Here is a 20,890-nt window from a genome sequence, read left to right as displayed (position 1 = left end):
TTTTCTAGTTGGAACTCTCGCCACATGATGCTGTTCTCTCATCGATCCATCCTGGTTTTTTAAAGTATATTATGCGCGGCCCAAAAATACTCGTCTTCTTTTTGTGCGGCCCAGGCAACTGTTCTGACTATAAAAATACCGGTTGATACGAATATCCTGTTTTCACCGATGTGGCGACACCGACAGAAGCGGGTAAATAACACTGCAAATAGCCTTTTATACCTGCAAAGTATTTATTTTTTATGAACAACCACGCAAAGATACCAAAACAGTAGGCCTAAAGTACTACTTACAGCGCTCACGTCATAAGAGTATCTTTTGTTTTGTATCACAGATGTGTTACATCACAGAAAAGACAGTCTGTGGTTTTTGTATACGGGACTGATGACTCAGCATTATTCATTTTCATGTAGCTAACGGTTTTCTCTGCAGTATTGCACGTCCGTGGTGAATACACGTTTTCGAGCAATAAGTCAGAAAGTGAAAGATGTTTTGGAAGTAATTGATCGTCACTGAATATACGGCAGTAAAACCAAAGACTGCGGACAATTGACAATACTTAGTAAACACTCGAGTGGTGTTACGATTAACAAAAAGATTCAAAAAGAACCGGCGATTCTTTGCGTACCGGTACCATTACTCAGCTTCATCTTGGTGTAGTGTTTACAGTCTGTGCATAAAAACCGGTATTCAAGAGCAGATTTTTAGAGGTTATAGCCGTTTTCTCGTGCGACAATTTAAATTAAGAAGCCTGCATTATGACAGATAGGGTACTATTTATTCTTCGCTCGCTTGATTCACGGACGTCGATTACACGTTTCCACGATTACAAATAACGGTGCGGTTGCGTACAAGTACAAACTGTTTGAAACTGTAATGTTTAATTTGAAAGCGACTATGACGTGTCTTCTCAGAGTAGTAATGAACGTATTACACAGTTCCAAATCGCATTCGCAGTTGAGCGTAATGGTGTACCTCTCCCTCACACAACGAACAGTTTACTGTTGTAACAAAACATGTTAGTGTACTAACTGGAACTACGATTTTGGCTTCCTGGGTGACTGAGGTAAGTGATTACTACATATCCCAGTCTCAAAACTGTCAACATCACGTATTTATCTTCGCATCATCTACCTGTTGTGAAGCAATTACGCAGTCGTCACATTATCATGCACTCCACGAGACGTTGTTGAGTTATGGCGTCTTACAGCGGCAGTCCGACGTCGTGTTCGCTCCTGACGTCTTTGAACGGAGGACGACTTAATGAGTTCCGTCTGCTATCTGATAACGCGTATGGAGAATGTGGTAATTTCCAAGAATGTTTTCCTATCGAAGCCGCGGGCTGCAAACGGTAGATATCGAACGCGCGATTGTAAATCGATCACGCGACTATGGTGGGCAGGCCGCTGTGGCCGAGCAGTTCTAGGCTCTTCAGTCTGGAACCGCGCGACCGCTGCGGTCGCAGGTTCGAATCCTGCCTCGGGCATGGATGTGTGTGATGGCCTTAGGTTAATTAGGTTTAAGTAGTTCTAACTTCTAGGGCACTGATGATCTCAGATGTTAAGTCCCATAGTGCTCAGAGCCATTTGACTATGGTGGTGGGCGTTACGATAAATTATTTGTGAGATGCTAGGAAAGCCAAAACGATTTCTGACGGTAGTTAGTGGGATGTGTGGTATTGTAGACATTTCTTCGGCAGATTGACACACGTGGAAGTATCTAATTCCATGTTCATGAAATGTAGAAAATTACTTGAATTTTTGTGGGAAATGTGACACTCTACCCATATTTTTGCGTGACATTGACAGTCTACCAATGTTACGGCAAAAATGGAATGCTTTCCGTAGCATACACATCAAATTGACTTTCTCATGACGACAACGCCGACGACGAGTGAGGTAAGTCTTTTCCTTTGCAGTTAGAACTATTTTAGTAACGCTCTCCTTTTGTTGTTTCTGTACTGACTGCTATAAACATGCTCATAACGCCCGCCACCACAGTCGCGTGGTCGATTTAGAATCGCACGTTCGACATCTATTGTTTGGACCCCGCGGCTTCGATAGGCAAACATTCTTGGAAATTACCGAGACTGTTGCAACGAGGAAGAACTTGTAACGGAACATATTAAAGGCTTTACTGTACCGAAGTATGCCATACCCTCCAAATTCAACCAGTTTAATGAGTATTTATGATTATAGAAAAGTTATTGTGTATGTTAACAAGGATTGCATAACATGTCTCCATAAACAGTCAACCCATTAAATTATACTGAATAACTGACTCACACAAAAGTTAATATCACTTGATCACTGATACAGCAAATGTCATCATGTAAAAACACTAAGTCCATCATAAATAATTAATATGAAGTACGAAAAATAGTGGCCAACTTAGGTATTTTGGATCTCCTTAAATAAAAATCACCCAGTGAAACCTATTTGTTCACTAGTAGCGTTTTCACTCAGTATTCAGGTAAGCAATCCTATTTTAGACGAAAACCAATGTAATTCTTAATAATTCATGTTATTTACTTATTTATGCAAATTAGAGAAGTCAATTGACAAATTTCTAAAAAACGGCCTTTTTGTAACAAAAAATTATTCTGTCAAGTCAACAAATCTGTCTGTCATTTTAATAACATGTTAAATTATGTCACTCGATGCAAATTAATAACTTTTCTGCACAAATTATGATAACAGATGTACATGTGACTTGTAAACTATATCTCTTTTTAGTAGTTCTTTGACAATGTTATAAATACAAGCAGCAAGAAGGGTCGGTAAGCAGTCGGAATGTCACTTTGGTAAAGTGTGTTTGTGTGTTATTGTTTGAGGTGGATAAACAATGCAAAGAACACGTAAAGGAAGTACTACTTTGTTTTGTGTCATGGTCTTTGGTGGACAGTGGAATTAAGATGGCCACCAGAGTAATAAATATTTGAAGTTTACATATTTCATGGTTTCGCTCATTCTTTATCATCAAAAGCACATAAAAAACACGGGACCTCATGTTTTTAACCCTAGACAACCAGATTTAGAGCCAGCATCAGCGTCGAGACACAGCAGCGATCCAGCAAGTAGCAGCGATTACCACAACACAATGCATTTTAATGGCGCCAACCTAACATCAAGTGCTAACAAGCTCCGTAAATGGGAGTGAAATAGTGCGATTATAGCAACTAGCAATATCTACGACCAGGCGACCATTACAAACTCGACGAAGAAAAAAAGAAGTATACTACAGGCTGGGAGTGGATTCGAACCAGGATTTCAGTCTACTGCGGTCAACAAATGGGCCACACCAGTGTGCACATGTGTTGAACCTTGAAGTTCCATTACTTTTGCTGGCAATGATACTCCAGCAAAAGGCGCCGCGGAGAGCTGAAGTTTCCTGACAAATGGTAGAAAGGAGCGCACGTGTCAAGTTTAGGATTGAAACTTTCTGGTGGATTTAAACCGTCAGTTGGACTGGGAGTCAAACCAGAAACCTCTGCCTTGTGAGGGCAAATGCTCTGCCACCCTCACATCTACACCACTCCCTCTACAGTTCACAATTAAGTGTTTGACAGAAGGTTCGCAGAATCACTTTCAGATTCATTCTCGACCGTTTCATTCCAGAATAGCACGAGGGAGAAATGAACGCCTAAATCTTCCCGTCTGAATTCTCTTATTTTCTTACGACGGTCATTTCTTCCTATCTAGATGGGGGTAAACAAAATTTTTCACATTCGGAGGAGATAACAGAACGCAGTATGTCATTCTCAATGGAGAGAAGTCTTCCGAAACAAGAGTGATTTCAGGTGTGCCGCAGGGGAGTGTCGTAGGACCGTTGCTATTCACAGTATACATAAATGACCTTGTGGATAACATCGGAAGTTCACTGAGGCTTTTTGCGGATGATGCTGTGGTATATCGAGAGGTTGTAGCAATGGGAAATTGTACTAAAATTCAGGAGGATCTGCAACGAATTGACGCGTGGTGCAGGGAATGACAGTTGAATCTCAATGTAGACAAGTGTAATGTGCTGCGAATACACAGAAAGAAAGATCCTTTATCATTTAGCTACAATATAGCAGGTCAGCAACTGGAAGCAGTTAATTCCATAAATTATCTGGGAGTACGCATTAGGAGTGACTTAAAATGGAATGACCATATAAAATTAAACGTCGGTAAAGCAGATGCCCGACTGAGATTCATTGGAAGAATCCTAAGGAAATGCAATCCGAAAAAAAGGAAGTAGGTTACAGTACACTCGTTCGCCCACTGCTTGAATATTAATCACCAGTGTCGGATCCGTACCAGATAGGATTGATATAAGAGATAGAGAAGATCCAGTGGAGAGCAGCACGCTTCGTTATAGGGTCATTTAGTAATCGCGAAAGCGTTACGGAGATGATAGATAAACTCCAGTGGAAGACTCTGCAGGAGAGACACTCAGTAGCTCGGCACGGGCATTTGTTGAAGTTTCGAGAACATACCTTCACCGAGGAGTCAAGCAGTATATTGCACCCTACTACGTATATCTCGCGAAGAGACCATGAGGATAAAATCAGAGAGATTAGAGCCCACACAGAGGCATACCGACAATCTTTCTTTTCACGAACAATCCGAGAGTGGAGTAGAAGGGAGAACCGATATAGATACTCAAAGTACCCTCCGCCACACACCGCGAGGTGGCTTGTGGAGTATGGATGTAGATGTAGATGTAGAAAGTTGTCGATTGAAATTCTGTGAAAAGATCTCGCCGCAACGAAAAATATTTATCGGTATAAGACATTATGCAAATGAATGCTCCAAACCAACTCCAACAAGGTATTATGTTTTTTTTTAATATTTTACATGACAGATCTGTTTCGGCTTATTTCTGTCATGCCTCGGTTAGTATAATACTTCCTGTAGTTACGAAACGTAAAAATACGTTTTTGTCACATATTTTGACAGTTCTTTGCTATGATGCTATATGTTTACAAAGGATATACACCTTACCAGTGATGATGCTACCTACCATTGTTCCTATTTTCCTTTAAATTTTATTATTTATTTATTTGAATGGCACTTTTAAAGAGCACGTTAAACAATACATCAATTCTTGTTTTCTTCCTTCTTCTTCCTTTTCGCCCACATTAATTTCATGCGTTCTTATCTCTGTCTTCGGAGCTCCTCAATGTTATGAGGCTGCTTTTTTTTCCCTCTCTTGTTCTTCCTTGAAGATCACCTTCTGAGTCCTGTCCCCGTATACGTTTGTGTTGTGTGTCCACTATTTCAATGTCTGCTTCTTCGAGGTCACTTAAAGTCTGTGTAAACTGCACTGCTTGTCATATATTTCCTACATGTTCGTTGATTTCCTTGTTGGGTCGTGGTCAGTTATATTCTGCTCCTGTTGTCCTTCGGCTGAGTATGCTTCTAACCAGTCTCCATTCTATTCATTTCTTTATTTTTCCCACCTTTTCATACTAGGTTTAGCGTTTAGGAACTATACATAACCTCTGTTCTCACCACTGTATTGTAGTGTTTAGTTTTGTTGCCTATGTTAATGCATTCTTCTTGTATATGTTTCTGGTGCGACGTTAACATTTTTTGCTCTTATTTCTAGACTTTCTTTCTCATTACTGTTTATGGTTTGCCACTCACCTAAAAATTTGAATGAATTGACTTTCTTGATTCTGTTTTGATTTGTGAGTAGTTTCCTTGGGCAATTTTTTATATTTATTATAAACCCTGTCTTTGTGAAAGAAGTTTGTGAAACGACTTTTCTCGCTTGCTCAATTAGGTTTTCTGCTTGGATTTTTGCATTCACCGGTGCGTCTGTGATCAGAGCAACGCCATCCTCAAATGCCAAGCAATATACAGATGTTATTCTTTCGGTTTTCCTAATTTGATGCTTTCGAATCGGATTTTCTCCTCTCTTTAATCACTTTTTCCAGGGCACAGGCAACAACTCGTCTCCCTGCCTGACTCTTGTTTTTAAATCAAAGGTTTTGGAGAAGCCTCCATAGAGCCTAACTTTAGGTGAGGTGTTTGACATTGTGTCTTTGATAACGTTTGCAGTTTTTGGATCTAAACCGAATTCTTTTACAATATTGATAAGGGATTATCTAGCAACGGAATCATACGCTTTCATGAAAAATACAAAGGTAACATTTGTTTCTTTATTTGTCTGTTTTCTCATTTCAAGGATGGTTTTTAGATCGAGATCTGTTCAATGCATGACCTATTTTTCCGAAATCCAGCTTGGTATACCCCTACTTGTGGGTCTAGTTGATGTCCCGCCCGGATGGATAGTGCTGTAAAAAGGATCTTATATGTTACTGGCAGAAGCGATATCCCCATACAATTATTTGTTTTAGTGCCTTTCTTGTGAAGAGGGTGTATGACGGCAGTTTTCCAGTCTTCCAGAATTTCTTCTTTCTCCTAGATTTTATCTATTATATTTTTAAGTTTAAGAATGATGTCATATCTAACAGCCTTCCATAGCTCTGCCTTAATCCCAAACTCACTGGCTGTCTTATAATTTTTTTAAGCGCATTGTTGTTGTTGTTGTGGTCTTCAGTCCTGAGACTGGTTTGATGCAGCTCTCCATGCTACTCTATCCTGTGCAAGCTTCTTCATCTCCCAGTACCTACTGCAACCTACATCCTTCTGAATCTGCTTAGTGTATTCATCTCTTGGTCTCCCTCTACAATTTTTACCCTCCACGCTGCCCTCCAATACTAAATTGGTGATCCCTTGATGCCTCAGAACATGTCCTACCAACCGATCCCTTCTTGTGGTCAAGTTGTGCCACAAACTTATCTTCTCCCCAATCCTATTCAATACTTCCTCATTAGTTATGTGATCTACCCATCTAATCTTCAACATTCTTCTGTAGCACCACATTTCGAAAGCTTCTATTCTCTTCTTGTCCAAACTATTTATCGTCCATGTTTCACTTCCATACATGGCTACACTCCATACAAATACTTTCAGAAACGACTTCCTGACATTTAAATCTATACTCGATGTTAACAAATTTCTCTTCTTCAGAAACGCTTTCCTTGCCATTGCCAGTCTACATTTTATATCCTCTCTACTTCGAGCATCATCAGTTATTTTGCTCCCCAAATAGCAAAACTCCTTTACTACTTTAAGTGTCTCATTTCCTAATCTAATTCCCTCAGCATCACCCGACTTAATTCGACTACATTCCATTATCCTCGTTTTGCTTTTGTTGATGTTCATCTTATATCCTCCTTTCAAGACACTGTCCATTCCATTCAACTGCTCTTCCAAGTCCTTTGCTGTCTCTGACAGAATTACAATGTCATCGGCGAACCTCAAAGTTTTTATTTCTTCTCCATGGATTTTAATACCTACTCCGAATTTTTCTTTTGTTTCCTTTACTGCTTGCTCAAAGTAAGAGCATATGGACTATCAGACCAATTGTGTGATTGGATTGAGGAGTTCCTAGATAACAGGACGCAGCATGTTATTCTCAATGGAGAGAAGTCTTCCGAAGTAAGAGTAATTTCAGGTGTGCCGCAGGGGAGTGTCATAGGACCGTTGCTATTCACAATATACATAAATGACCTGGTGGATGACATCGGAAGTTCACTGAGGCTTTTTGCAGATGATGCTGTGGTGTATCGAGAGGTTGTAACAATGGAAAATTGTACTGAAATGCAGGAGGATCTGCAGCGAATTGACGCATGGTGCAGGGAATGGCAACTGAATCTCAATGTAGACAAGTGTAATGTGCTGCGAATACACAGAAAGATAGATCCTTTATCATTTAGCTACAAAATAGCAGGTCAGCAACTGGAAGCAGTTAATACCATAAATTATCTGGGAGTACGCATTAGGAGTGATTTAAAATGGAATGATCATATAATGTTGATTGTCGGTAAAGCAGATGCCAGACTGAGATTCATTGGAAGAATCCTAAGGAAATGCAATCCGAAAACAAAGGAAGTAGGTTACAGTACGCTTGTTCGCCCACTGCTTGAATACTGCTCAGCAGTGTGGGATCCGTACCAGATAGGGTTGATACAAGACATAGAGAGGATCCAACGGAGAGCAGCGCGCTTCGTTACAGGATCATTTAGTAATCGCGAAAGCGTTACGGAGATGATAGATAAACTCCAGTGGAAGACTCTGCAGGAGAGACGCTCAGTAGCTCGGTACGGGCTTTTGTCAAAGTTTCGAGAACATACCTTCACCGAAGAGTCAAGCAGTATATTGCTCCCTCCTACGTATATCTCGCGAAGAGACCATGAGGATAAAATCAGAGAGATTAGAGCCCACACAGAGGCATACCGACAATCCTTCTTTCCACGAACAATACGAGACTGGAATAGAAGGGAGAACCGATAGAGGTACTGAAGGTACCCTCCGCCACACACTGTCAGGTGGCTTGCGGAGTATGGATGTAGATGTAGATGTAGATATACAGATTGAATAACATCGGGGAGAGGCTACAACCCTGTCCTACTCCCTTCCCAACCACTGCTTCCCTTTCATGTCCCTCGACTCTTATAACTGCCATCTGGTTTCTGTACAAATTGTAAATAGCCTCTCGCTCCCTGTATTTTACCCCTGCCACCTTTAGAATTTGAAAGAGAGTATTCCAGTCAACATTGTCAAAAGCTTTCTCTAAGTCTACAAATGCTAGAAACGTAGGTTTGCCTTTCCTTAATCTTTCTTCTAAGATAAGTCGTAAGGTCAGTATTGCCTCACGTGTTCCAGTGTTTCTACGGAATCCAAACTGATCTTCCCCGAGGTCGGCTTCTACTAGTTTTTCCATTCGTCTGTAAAGAATTCGTGTTAGTATTTTGCAGCTGTGGCTTATTAAACTGATTGTTCGGTAATTTTCACATCTGTCAACACCTGCTTTCTTTGGGATTGGAATTATTATATTCTTCTTGAAGTCTGAGGGTATTTCGCCTGTTTCATACATCTTGCTCACCAGATGGTAGAGTTTTGACAGGACTGGCTCTCCCAAGTCCGTCAGTAGTTCCAATGGAATGTTGTCTACTCCGGGGGCCTTGTTCCGACTTAGGTCTTTCAGTGCTCTGTCAAACTCTTCACGCAGTATCGTATCTCCCATCTCATCTTCATCTACATCCTCTTCCATTTCCAAAATATTGTCCTCAAGTGCATCGCTCTTGTATAGACCCTTTATATACTCCTTCCACCTTTCTGCTTTCCCTTCCTTGCTTAGAACTGGGTTTCCATCTGAGCTCTTGATGTTCATACAAGTGGTTCTCTTATCTCCAAAGGTCTCTTTAATTTTCCTGTAGGCAGTATCTATCTTACCCCTAGTGAGATAAGCCTCTACATCCTTATATTTGTCCTCTAGCCATCCCTGCTTAGCCATTTTGCACTTCCTGTCGATCTCATTTTTGAGACGTTTGTATTCCTTTTTGCCTGTTTCATTTACTGCATTTTTATATTTTCTCCTTTCATCAATTAAATTCAATATTTCTTTTGTTACCCAAGGATTTCTACTAGCCCTCGCCTTTTTACCTACTTGATCCTCTGCTGCCTTCAGTACTTCATCCCTCAAAGCTACCCATTCTTCTTCTACTGTATTTCTTTCCCCCATTCCTGTCAATTGTTCCCTTATGCTCTCCCTGAAACTCTGTTCAACCTCTGGTTCTTTCAGTTTATCCAGGTCCCATCTCCTTAAATTCCCACCTTTTTGCAGTTTCTTCAGTTTTAATCTACAGGTCATAACCAATAGATTGTGGTCAGAGTCCACATCTGCCCCTGGAAATGTCTTACAATTTAAAACCTGGTTCCTAAATCTCTGTCTTACCATTATATAATCTATCTGATACCTTTTAGTATCTCGAGGGTTCTTCCATGTATACAACCTTCTTTCATGATTCTTAAACCAAGTGTTAGCTATGATTATGTTGTGCTCTGTGCAAAATTCTACCAGGCGGGTTCCTCTTTCATTTCTTAGCCCCAATCCATATTCACCTACTACGTTTCCTTCTCTCCCTTTTCCTACACTCGAATTCCAGTCACCCATGACTATTAAATTATCGTCTCCCTTCACTATCTGAATAATTTCTTTTATTTCATCATACATTCCTTCAATTTCTTCATCATCTGCAGAGCTAGTTGGCATATAAACTTGTACTACTGTAGTAGGTGTGGGCTTCGTATCTATCTTGGCCACAACAATGCGTTCGCTGTGCTGTTTGTAGTAGCTTACCCGCATTCCTATTTCTGTTCATTATTAAACCTACTCCTGCATTACCCCTATTTGATTTTGTGTTTATAACCCTGTAGTCACCTGACCAGAAGTCTTGTTCCTCCTGCCACCGAACTTCACTAATTCCCACTATAACTAACTTTAACCTATCCATTTCCCTTTTTAAATTTTCTAACCTAACGGCCTGATTAAGGGATCTGACATTCCACGCTCCGATCCGTAGAACGCCAGTTTTCTTTCTCCTGATAATGACATCCTCTTGAGTAGTCCCCGCCCGGAGATCCGAATGGGGGACTATTTTACCTCCGGAATATTTTACCCAAGAGGACGCCATCATCATTTAATCATACAGTAAAGCTGCATGCCCTCGGGAAAAATTACGGCTGTAGTTTCCCCTTGCTTTCAGCCGTTCGCAGTACCAGCACAGCAAGGCCGTTTTGGTTATTGCTACAAGGCCAGATCAGTCAATCATCCAGACTGTTGCCCCTGCAACTACTGAAAAGGCTGCTGCCCCACTTCAGGAACCACACTTTTGTCTGGCCTCTCAACAGATACCCTTCCGTTGTGGTTGTATCGCTGAGGCACGCAAGCCTCCCCACCAACGGCAAGGTCCATGGTTCATGGGGGGGGGGGGGTTTAAGCGCATATGATTCCTTAAAGTTATTTTAAATCCGGGACCTTCGAATTGTTATTTTGAGTATAATTTTCACTAAATTTTGTATTGATTTCAGAGTTATGATAACTGTGTAAATATTCAAAATCTTTTGCTATTATGCCTCAGTTTTTCTGCTTAGGATGGACCATTTGATTGGTTTTTGGGCTCAGCAGTTGTAAAGTTGGCGGTATAAATTTGGTTAGTTCTTTCTTAAACAGTTGATAATGATTTCTCATTTTATGCCTTTTGAAATCTTCATTGATCTTCTGTAGTTCATTCATGATGAAGAGCTTCCTCTCTTAAAAATTCTAATAGCTTCGCTTTTCTTTTGTAGGAGGTTTTCTGTGTTTTCCTGACTATTGTTTGTATTCCACTTATTCCATGATTTGTGTCTTTCTTGTAGAACCTGGTTACATTGATGATTCCACGATGTCTGTATTTTACGTTTGGTATGTGGTCCCGTTCTGACCGTTGCTTCGATGATGCCATTTCTAAGATCATCCCATGTTTGAAAGTCATGGTTTTGAAGTTCTGCCTACAAACAAATCAGGGGAACGGCCATGGGAACCAGGATGGCTCCGTCCTATGCCAACCTCTTCATGGGCCACATGGAGGAGGCTTTCCTGAAGACCCAACAGCTGCTTCCCCTGGCCTGGTATAGGTTTATAGATGACATCGTTGTGGTCTGGACTCATGGTGAAGAAACACTCCTTAATTTCCTCCATAACCTCAACTCCTTTTCGAATCTGAATTTCACCTGGTCCTTCTCCAAAACCCAAGCCACCTTCCTGGATGTTGACCTTCATCTTGTTGAAGCTCACATCCACACCTCTGTCCATATCAAACCCACAAACAAACAACAGTACCTTCACTTCGATAGCTGCCATCCATTCCACATCAAACGCTCCCTTCCCTACAGCCTAGGTATTCGTGGCAAACGCATCTGCTCCAGTGATGAATCCCTCAACAATTACACCAATAACCTGACCAGTGCTTTCCTCTCCCGCAACTATCCTGCAGACCTTGTCCACAAACAGATCTCCCAAGCAATACATTCCTCCCCGTCCAACAACAATGTTCCTACCCCCAGACCACACAGAAGCGTCCCCCTTGTCTCCCAATATTATCCTGGCCTCGAAAACATCAACAAATTACTCCGCCAGGGATATGACTTTCTCAAGTCAACCCCTGAAATGAGATCATCCCTTGACAAAATTCTCCCCACACCACCCAGAGTTGCCTTTCGTCGCCCCCCTAACCTCCATAACATCCTTGTTAAACCCTACAATATTCCCAGACTACCTTCTCTACCCAGCGGTTCCCACCCCTGTAACCGACCCCGCTGCAAAACCTGCCCCATGCATCCCCCCACAACCACCTACTCCAGCCCCGCTACTGGTAAAACATACACAATTCAAGGCAGGGCCACGTGTGAAACTACACATGTCATTTATCAACTGACATGCCTGCACTGCACAGCCTTTTACATCGGCATGACAACAACTAAACTGGCTGAGCGCATGAACGGACGCAGACGAACTGTCCGCCTAGGAGATGCCCAATACCCAGTAGCGGAGCATGCCCTCCAGCATAATTCTAGGGACCTAGGAACCTGCTACACCGTATGTGTCATTTGGCTTCTCCCACCCAACAGCAGTCCCTCTGCACTACGGAGATGGGAACTTGCACTCCAACACATCCTTTCATCCCGCCATCCCCCTGGACTGAACCTACGTTAAACAACCTCACTCCCATTTACTCTTCAGTCTTCTCCTCTTTCCCTTTCCTCTTTAGCCATTCACGCATCTTTTCATCCTACATAGTTGTGTTTATCTTTATACTATATACCTCTTTACTTCTGTATGCATCCTCTTTGGTTTGAAGCTGGCACAGTACTTATAGTAGAATATCTTTGGCTTCCCTCTGACAACCATGCCTCCATCCTTGCTACCCTCCCTATTTTCCTTTCCCTGTTGCTTCATAGCCTGGGTTGTGAGTAACTGAATCTCCTTTCCCTTCTTCCCTTTCTTTCCCCTCTCTCCTCCCCGATGAAGGAACATTTGTTCCGAAAGCTAGGAATGTAAATTTTCGGTTCTGTTTTATGTGTATCTATCGGCTGTACTGAGCTGAGGTAAGTACTGGCCAGCCGCTCTATCTCTTTGTTAGTATTTGTTTCACATCTTTATATGAGATTTTCCATTAATCATTTAAAATACCTGACCAGAACGTCGCAACTACAAAAACTATTATACTTACCGAGACATGACAGAAAGTCTTTACTATAGATGCAATACGGTCGTCACTTCCAACCACACGTAAGTACCATCGTAAATGTAAACGTAAAACAGCTACAAATGGCTCTGAGCACTATGAGACTTAACATTTGTGGTGATCAGTCCCCTAGAACTTAGAACTACTTAAACCTAACTAACCTAAGGACATCACACACATCCATGCCCGAGGCAGGATTCGAACCTGCGACCGTAGCGGTCATGCGGTTCCAGACTGAAGCGCCTAGAACCGCACGGCCACACCGGCCGGCTGAAACAGCTACAATTTATGTACAAATAATCTTACTAATCGCAGGTCACTTGACAATGGCAATAAGCTGAAACGCGCCTGTCGTGTAAAATAGCTGTAAACATACAACAAGAAATATACCACAAAAAATTCACGTACTTTAGCAAAAGCAATAAAAGACATACAAATACCACCAAGTGGGAAACTTTTCTCTTTTGACAGTACAAACGTTTACATCAACATACCAGTACAGGAAACAATAGAAATTATAAAACAAAATCTGTTACAGCATAGGAAAACTTCTACTGCTCGAACTTAGGAAATCATAGATGTCCTTAAAACTACTTTATCACAAAATTATTTTGAATTCAACTGAAAGATCTACACCCAAGCAGACAGAGTAGCTATGGGAAACTGTGTAGCTGACACAATTGCAAGTATTTTTCTCAACACATTAGAAGAAAGGTTCTTTCCACTTACAGTGGCCAGTACTTAATAAGGTCATCTATTATTATAGATATTTAGATGATACGCTAATGCTGGTTGATGGAAACTATACAGTCATCAATACTGAACAACGTCCATCGCAATATCAAATTTACTATGGAATTGTAAATAGACAATTCAATAAATTACCTAGACCTGAGAATTAGGAAAGACAATAACCGCCACACATTTGACATACACAGAAAACCAACCACCACAGATAATATAATAAAGGCCAACTCTTGCTATCCTAAAATACAAAAGCATGCCTTCTTTCACTGCATTATAAACATAATAATCTATTTACTTTCAGAACCACCAGCTATAGAAAAAGAACTGAAAATACGCTGTTACATAGCCTTCCACACCGATTTTGATCAAGATATAGTAAGAAAATTGTATCAAAAACATACAAAACCGTAACCCACCTCGATAAATAATGGCATACATCTTACCAGAGACACCTTAACAAAACATTGAACAATCTACATGCCTAAAATTTGCGTGAAACGCATATTGAATAAGATAAATGAACTATTTAAATCTACGCATAGGTAACTGGTTTTACACACAAACAACAGTCTTATAACGAAATTACGTTCAAGCACGACCAAAATCTCAGAATATGCCACTTCTGGAATATGCAAAATCAATTGTGACGGTTGCAACAATTTCTATAATGGCCAAAGTGGACGTAATTTCAACAACAGATAAAAAAACAGACTAGAAACAGTGATAGTAATCCGTCAAGCTTCTACATATACTTGAAAACTCAGCACCGCAAAGCGGAGAAAATTGAACATATGTTAGAAATATTGCACAAAATACTGAAAGCATTTGCTATGCACATTGTCGAAGAACTGGAAATTTATATTCATACAAGGAAAATCCACACGAATTTTTAACTGGACACACAGATTTTAAACATGAATGCTATCTACAAAACATTAATGTCCGGTATCCATTTACAAATATGGACCGTATCCAATTACATATCTGGTACAGCACTCAGCCAGCTACTACACTCCTGGAAATTGAAATAAGAACACCGTGAATTCATTGTCCCAGGAAGGGGAAACTTTATTGACACATTCCTGGGGTCAGATACATCACATGATCACATTGACAGAACCACAGGCACATAGACACAGGCAACAGAGCATGCACAATGTCGGCACTGGCGCCTCAGTTGGACCAGCGTTCGTGCTGGACGTGCAGACCGCGTGAGACGACGCTTCATCCTGTCCCAAACATGCTCAATGGGGGACAGATCCGGAGATCTTGCTGGCCAGGGTAGTTGACTTACACCTTCTAGAGCACGTTGGGTGGCACGGGATACATGCGGACGTGCATTGTCCTGTTGGAACAGCAAGTTCCCTTGCCGGTCTAGGAATGGTAGAACGATGGGTTCGATGACGGTTTGGATGTACCGTGCACTATTCAGTGTCCCCTCGACGATCACCAGTGGTGTACGGCCAGTGTAGGAGATCGCTCCCCACACCATGATGCCGGGTGTTGGCCCTGTGTGCCTCGGTCGTATGCAGTCCTGATTGTGGCGCTCACCTGCACGGCGCCAAACACGCATACGACCATCATTGGCACCAAGGCAGAAGCGACTCTCATCGCTGAAGACGACACGTCTCCATTCGTCCCTCCATTCACGCCTGTCGCGACACCACTGGAGGCGGGCTGCACGATGTTGGGGCGTGAGCGGAAGACGGCCTAACGGTGTGCGGGACCGTAGCCCAGCTTCATGGAGACGGTTGCGAATGGTCCTCGCCGATACCCCAGGAGCAACAGTGTCCCTAATTTGCTGGGAAGTGGCGGTGCGGTCCCCTACGGCACTGCGTAGGATCCTACGGTCTTGGCGTGCATCCGTGCGTCGCTGCGGTCCGGTCCCAGGTCGACGGGCACGTGCACCTTCCGCCGACCACTGGCGACAACATCGATGTACTGTGGAGACCTCACGCCCCACGTGTTGAGCAATTCGGCGGTACGTCCACCCGGCCTCCCGCATGCCCACTATACGCCCTCGTTCAAAGTCCGTCAACTGCACATACGGTTCACGTCCACGCTGTCGCGGCATGCTACCAGTGTTAAAGACTGCGATGGAGCTCCGTATGCCACGGCAAACTGGCTGACACTGACGGCGGCGGTGCACAAATGCTGCGCAGTTAGCGCCATTCGACGGCCAACACCGCGGTTCCTGATGTGTCCGCTGTGCCGTGCGTGTGATCATTGCTTGTACAGCCCTCTCGCAGTGTCCGGAGCAAGTATGGTGGGTTGACACACCGGTGTCAATGTGTTCTTTTTTCCATTTCCAGGAGTGTATTTTGTTCAATAAACAACACTGTACTGAATGTGTTGCAGAACACCGCATCACCGTGAACATCTGTCTACAGCGCTCCAAATATCATGGAAGAAGACAGCGAACTGAGTTTCGCAAGGTCTCTGTTTGCAGAATCGATGTTGATTTTTATAGAGAAGATTTTCTTTCTTGTAGAACGTCACAGTGCATGAGCGTACATGTCCCATAATTCTACAACAGACTGACGTCACTGGTGTAACCTACAACCAGTTGAGTACCAGGGCAATAGGTACACACGTATATTCAAGCTTGTTTTACTCTATCTCCTCCTCCTCCCTCTCCCTCTCTCCGACCATCTACCTCCTCCACTGTCTCTCTGTCGATCCCTTGCACCTCATCTCTCTGTCCACCTGCTCCAACACCCACTCTATTTCCATATTCTCCGACCCTCCTCTCGTCCTACTCCTCGCTCTGTCCATATCCTCCTACTCCTCTCTCTGTTTATCTGCTCTTCCCGCCTCTGTCCATCTCTTCCTACCCCTCTCTAATTCTATCTCTTCCCCCCCCCCCCTTTCTTTGTCTATCTCCTTCTCTCCTCGTGTCTGCCCATCTCCTCCTCTTTCTCTGTACATTACTTCTTCTCCCCCCTCTTGTCCAGGTCTCTTCTCCTCATCGCCGCGCGTGATAGCCACGTGGTCAAGGGCGCCTTGTCACGGTCCGCGTGGCTCCCCCCCGTCGAAGGTTCGAGTCCTCCCTCGGGCATGGGTGTGTGTGCTGTTCTTAGCGTAAGTTAGCTTAAGTTACGTTAAGTTAGATTAAGTAGTGCGTAAGCTTAGGGACCGATGACCTCAGCAGTTTGGTCCCGTAAGACCTTACCACAACTTCCCAATTTTTTCCTCTCCTTATCTCTGTCTGTCTCCTTTCGCTTATCTGTGCCCATCTCTTCCTTCCGCCTTTCTGTCTCACCATTTGCTCCTCACCCTTGTAACTTTACGTTATCACCCTCATTCCACTTCTTACCCCGACAGTATATACTTCCAGATCGTAGATAATGTGTGTTCCAAATTTGGTTGAATTCGTTCCAGCGATTTAGGACGAGCTTTTTACATGTGGATTTACCCACATACGCACATGCTAAATATATTTCAAATATATTTAACAGATTTCACACATATTTGTGCACATATTACATCTAAATCTCCAATTTCGACCTGCAATTTCGTTTTCATGCAGCTCAATGATTATGACATTGTATCTCCTGAAATATGTGTCGTACAATACAATTTTGGAGGTATAGCCAGTGGTATACAGGGTGAGCCACTGATAGTGACCGGGCCAAATATCTCACGAAATGGAAATGGAAATGTCGTGTGGCTAGGGCCTCCCGTCGGGTAGACCGTTCGCCTGGTGCAGGTCTTTCGATTTGACGCCACTTCGGCGACCTGCGCGTCGATGGGGATGAAATGATGATGATTAGGACAACACGACACCCAGTCCCTGAGCGGAGAAAATCTCCGACCCAGCCGGGAATCAAACCCGGGCCCTTAAGATTGACAGTCTGTCACGCTGACCACTCAGCTACCGGGGCGGACAATATCTCACGAAATAAGCGTCAAACGAAAAAATTACAAAGAACGAAAGTCGTCTAGCTTGAAGGGGGAAACCAGATGGCGCTATGGTTGGCCCGCTAGATGGCGCTGCCATAGGTCAAACGGATATCAACTGCGTTTTTTTTTTTAATAGGAACCCCCCGTTTTTTTATTACACATTCGTGTAGTACGTAAAGAAATATGAATGTTTTAGTTGGACCACTTTTTTCGCTTTGTGATAGATGACGCTGTAATAGTCACAAACATGTAGCTCACAATTTTAGACGAACAGTTCGTAACAGGTAGGTTTTTTAAATTAAAATGCAGAACGTAGGTACGTCTGAACATTTAATTTCGGTTGCTCCAATGTGATACATGTACCTTTGTGACCTTATCATTTCTGAGAACGCATGCTGTTACAGTGTGATTTCCTGTAAATACCATGTTAATACAATAAATGCTCAAAATGATGTCCGTCAACCTCAATGCATTTGGCAATACGTGTAACGACATTCCTCTCAACAGCGAGTAGTTCGCCTTCCGTAATGTTCGCACAAGCATTGACAATGCGCTGACGCATGTTGTCAGGCGTTGTCGGTGGATCACGATAGCAAATATCCTTCAACTTTCTCCACAGAAAGAAATCCGAGGACGTCATATCCGGTGAACGTGCGGGCCATCCACGACCAATCCACCTGTCATGAAATATGGTATTCAGTACCGCTTCCACCGCACGCGAGCTATGTGCCGGACATCCATCATGTTGGAAGTACATCGCCATTCTGTCATGCAGTGAAACATCTTGTAGTAACATCGGTAGAGCATTACGTAGGAAATCAGCATAGGTAGCACCATTTAGACTGCTATCGATTAAATGGGAGCCAATTATCCTTCCTCCCATAATGCCGCACCATACATTACCCCGCCAACGTCGATAATATTCCACTTGTTGCTGCCGTCGTGGATTTTGCGTTGCCCAATAGTGAATATTATGCCGGTTTACGTTACCGCTGTTGGTGAATGACGCTTCGTCGCTATATAGAACGCGTGCAAAAAATCTGTCATCGTCCCGTAATTACTCTTGTGCCCAGTGGCAGAACTGTACACGACGTTCAAAGTCGTCGCCATGCAATTCCTGGTGCATAGAAATATTACGGGTGCAATCGATGTTGATGTAGCATTCTCAATACCGACGTTTTTGAGATTCCCGATTCTCGCGCAGTTTGTCTGCTACTGATGTGTGGATTAGCCGCGACAGCAGCTAAAACACCTACTTGGGCATCATCATTTGTTGCAGGTCGTGGTTGACGTTTCACATGTGGCTGAACACTGCCTGTTTCCTTAAATAACGTAACTATCCCGCGAACGGTCCGGACACTTGGATGATGTCGTGCAGGATACCGATCAGCATACATAGCACACGCACGTTGGGCATTATGATAACAATAGCTATACATCAACACGATATCGACCTTTTCCGCAACTGGTAAACAGTCCATTTTAACACGGGTAATGTATCGCGAAGCAGATACCGTCCGCACTGGCGGAATGTTGCGCGATGCCACCTACTTACATGTTTGTGACTATTACAGCGCCATCTATCACAAAGCGAAAAAAGTGGTCCAACTAAAACATTCATATTTCTTTACGTACTACACGAATATGTAATAAAAAATGGGGGTTCCTAGTTAAAAAAACGCAGTTGATATCCGTTTGACCTATGGTAGCGCCATCTAGCGCGCCAACCATAGCGCCATCTGGTTTCCCCTTTCAAGCTAGACAAGTTTCGTTCTTTGTAGTTTTTCGTTTGACGCTTATTTCGTGAGATATTTGGAGTGGTCACGGTCAATGGACCACCCTTTATATGAAGGTTGTCTGCGAAATTTGTCGCAAATATAACAGGTATCAAAGAAGTTATAAATTTAAACGTCTTGCATGACGCGACTGTTTTTCAGACGCCTCCTGAACTCTGTATCGTAAGAATATATTTCTGTAGATACGTTCAGTGACATTAGTGAACACTGTGTTCGAAACGTGTTACAAATACAGTTAGTAGCAGAGAAGTGGCAAATTTATACTCCATACATGACGTGGCACTTTCCGGGCATCTCAGTGTTTATGACGTCATATCTCCTTAACCATGTGTCGTACAAGGGCACGATTTTGCTCGTACAGGGTAGACGCTAATAATGTCTGAAAAAGGTGTGCGAATGCAAATAGCAGTAAGGAAGCAACAAATTAAAAACGCTATGCTTCATGCGGCAGTTTTGCCGCATGAAGAGCGAAAAATTCACTAAGCGACAAACTTTTTCCGTTTCGTAATTTTGCGGAGGTTGTCAGGGAGAATAAGTCTCATGAAGGTTTGAAATTCTGTGTAACGTTTGTTGCAAGTCAGTACGTGCCCTCATTTTCAAATACTGAATGACTGAAGTAGGGGTATCCGCTCGCCGTAAGCTGCAATCTTCGACCATAAATATAATAGACTGGCCCTGACGTCATTTTCGTGGCTCCAACATCTCTGGGCTAAAGTCACATGACTGTTGGCAAAACGTGGTTGTTTCGTGTTGCACTTATGGCTGTACTCAGCGTTTTGTCGGGGGAAATGGCATTACATTTCACGTATAAGTGTTTGTATGATAGTACAGATGCGTTTATTGAAATCTGCTGAAGTGACTTTTATGTTTTTTTTACACTTGAAGTAGAGTATCACGTAAATTAAAGTGTTGAAAGTGATGCGTGTAAAGTCAGACTCATATTACATTTTGGAAAGTATCTGTGATAATTCGGTTACAGAAGTAAGTATAACTGTTTCTCGTTCCTACTCATAGGTTCCCTAAGGATGAAAACCGAAGGCACATTTGGATACAGGCCCTGAAACGGAAAAACTTTAAGCCATCTGCACATACGCACCTTTTTGTATATACAAGTGAGATTATAATAAGGTAGAGCACCTATAGTCGACACATGAAGAGAATTTTTTCTACCTTCTAATACTATTAAATAAATGTAGGCTCCAAAATTATTTTCTCAAACATCAAAGTCTCACCTTTCATCTAAAATATCATTTTTTTTCAAAACTGATAGTTTAAACATTTGTAAAAATAGTAGGAACTGAACCTTTGAAGTGCACATAAA

At 42.5% G+C, this 20,890-nt stretch overlaps 1 protein-coding gene across 3 annotated transcripts in view; it reads right to left on the bottom strand.

Annotated features, from left to right (window-relative positions):
* The window catches only part of LOC126150178 (androgen-dependent TFPI-regulating protein-like), a 286,309-nt gene that overhangs the window by 22,509 nt on the left and 242,910 nt on the right, over nucleotides 1-20,890 (bottom strand). The window lies entirely within an intron of this gene.

The sequence above is a fragment of the Schistocerca cancellata genome, chromosome 2, assembly GCF_023864275.1.
Source record: "Schistocerca cancellata isolate TAMUIC-IGC-003103 chromosome 2, iqSchCanc2.1, whole genome shotgun sequence".
Lineage (NCBI taxonomy): Eukaryota > Metazoa > Arthropoda > Insecta > Orthoptera > Acrididae > Schistocerca > Schistocerca cancellata.
The sequence above is the reverse complement of the archived record's forward strand: the minus strand, read 5'-3'. Positions and strand labels throughout refer to the sequence as shown.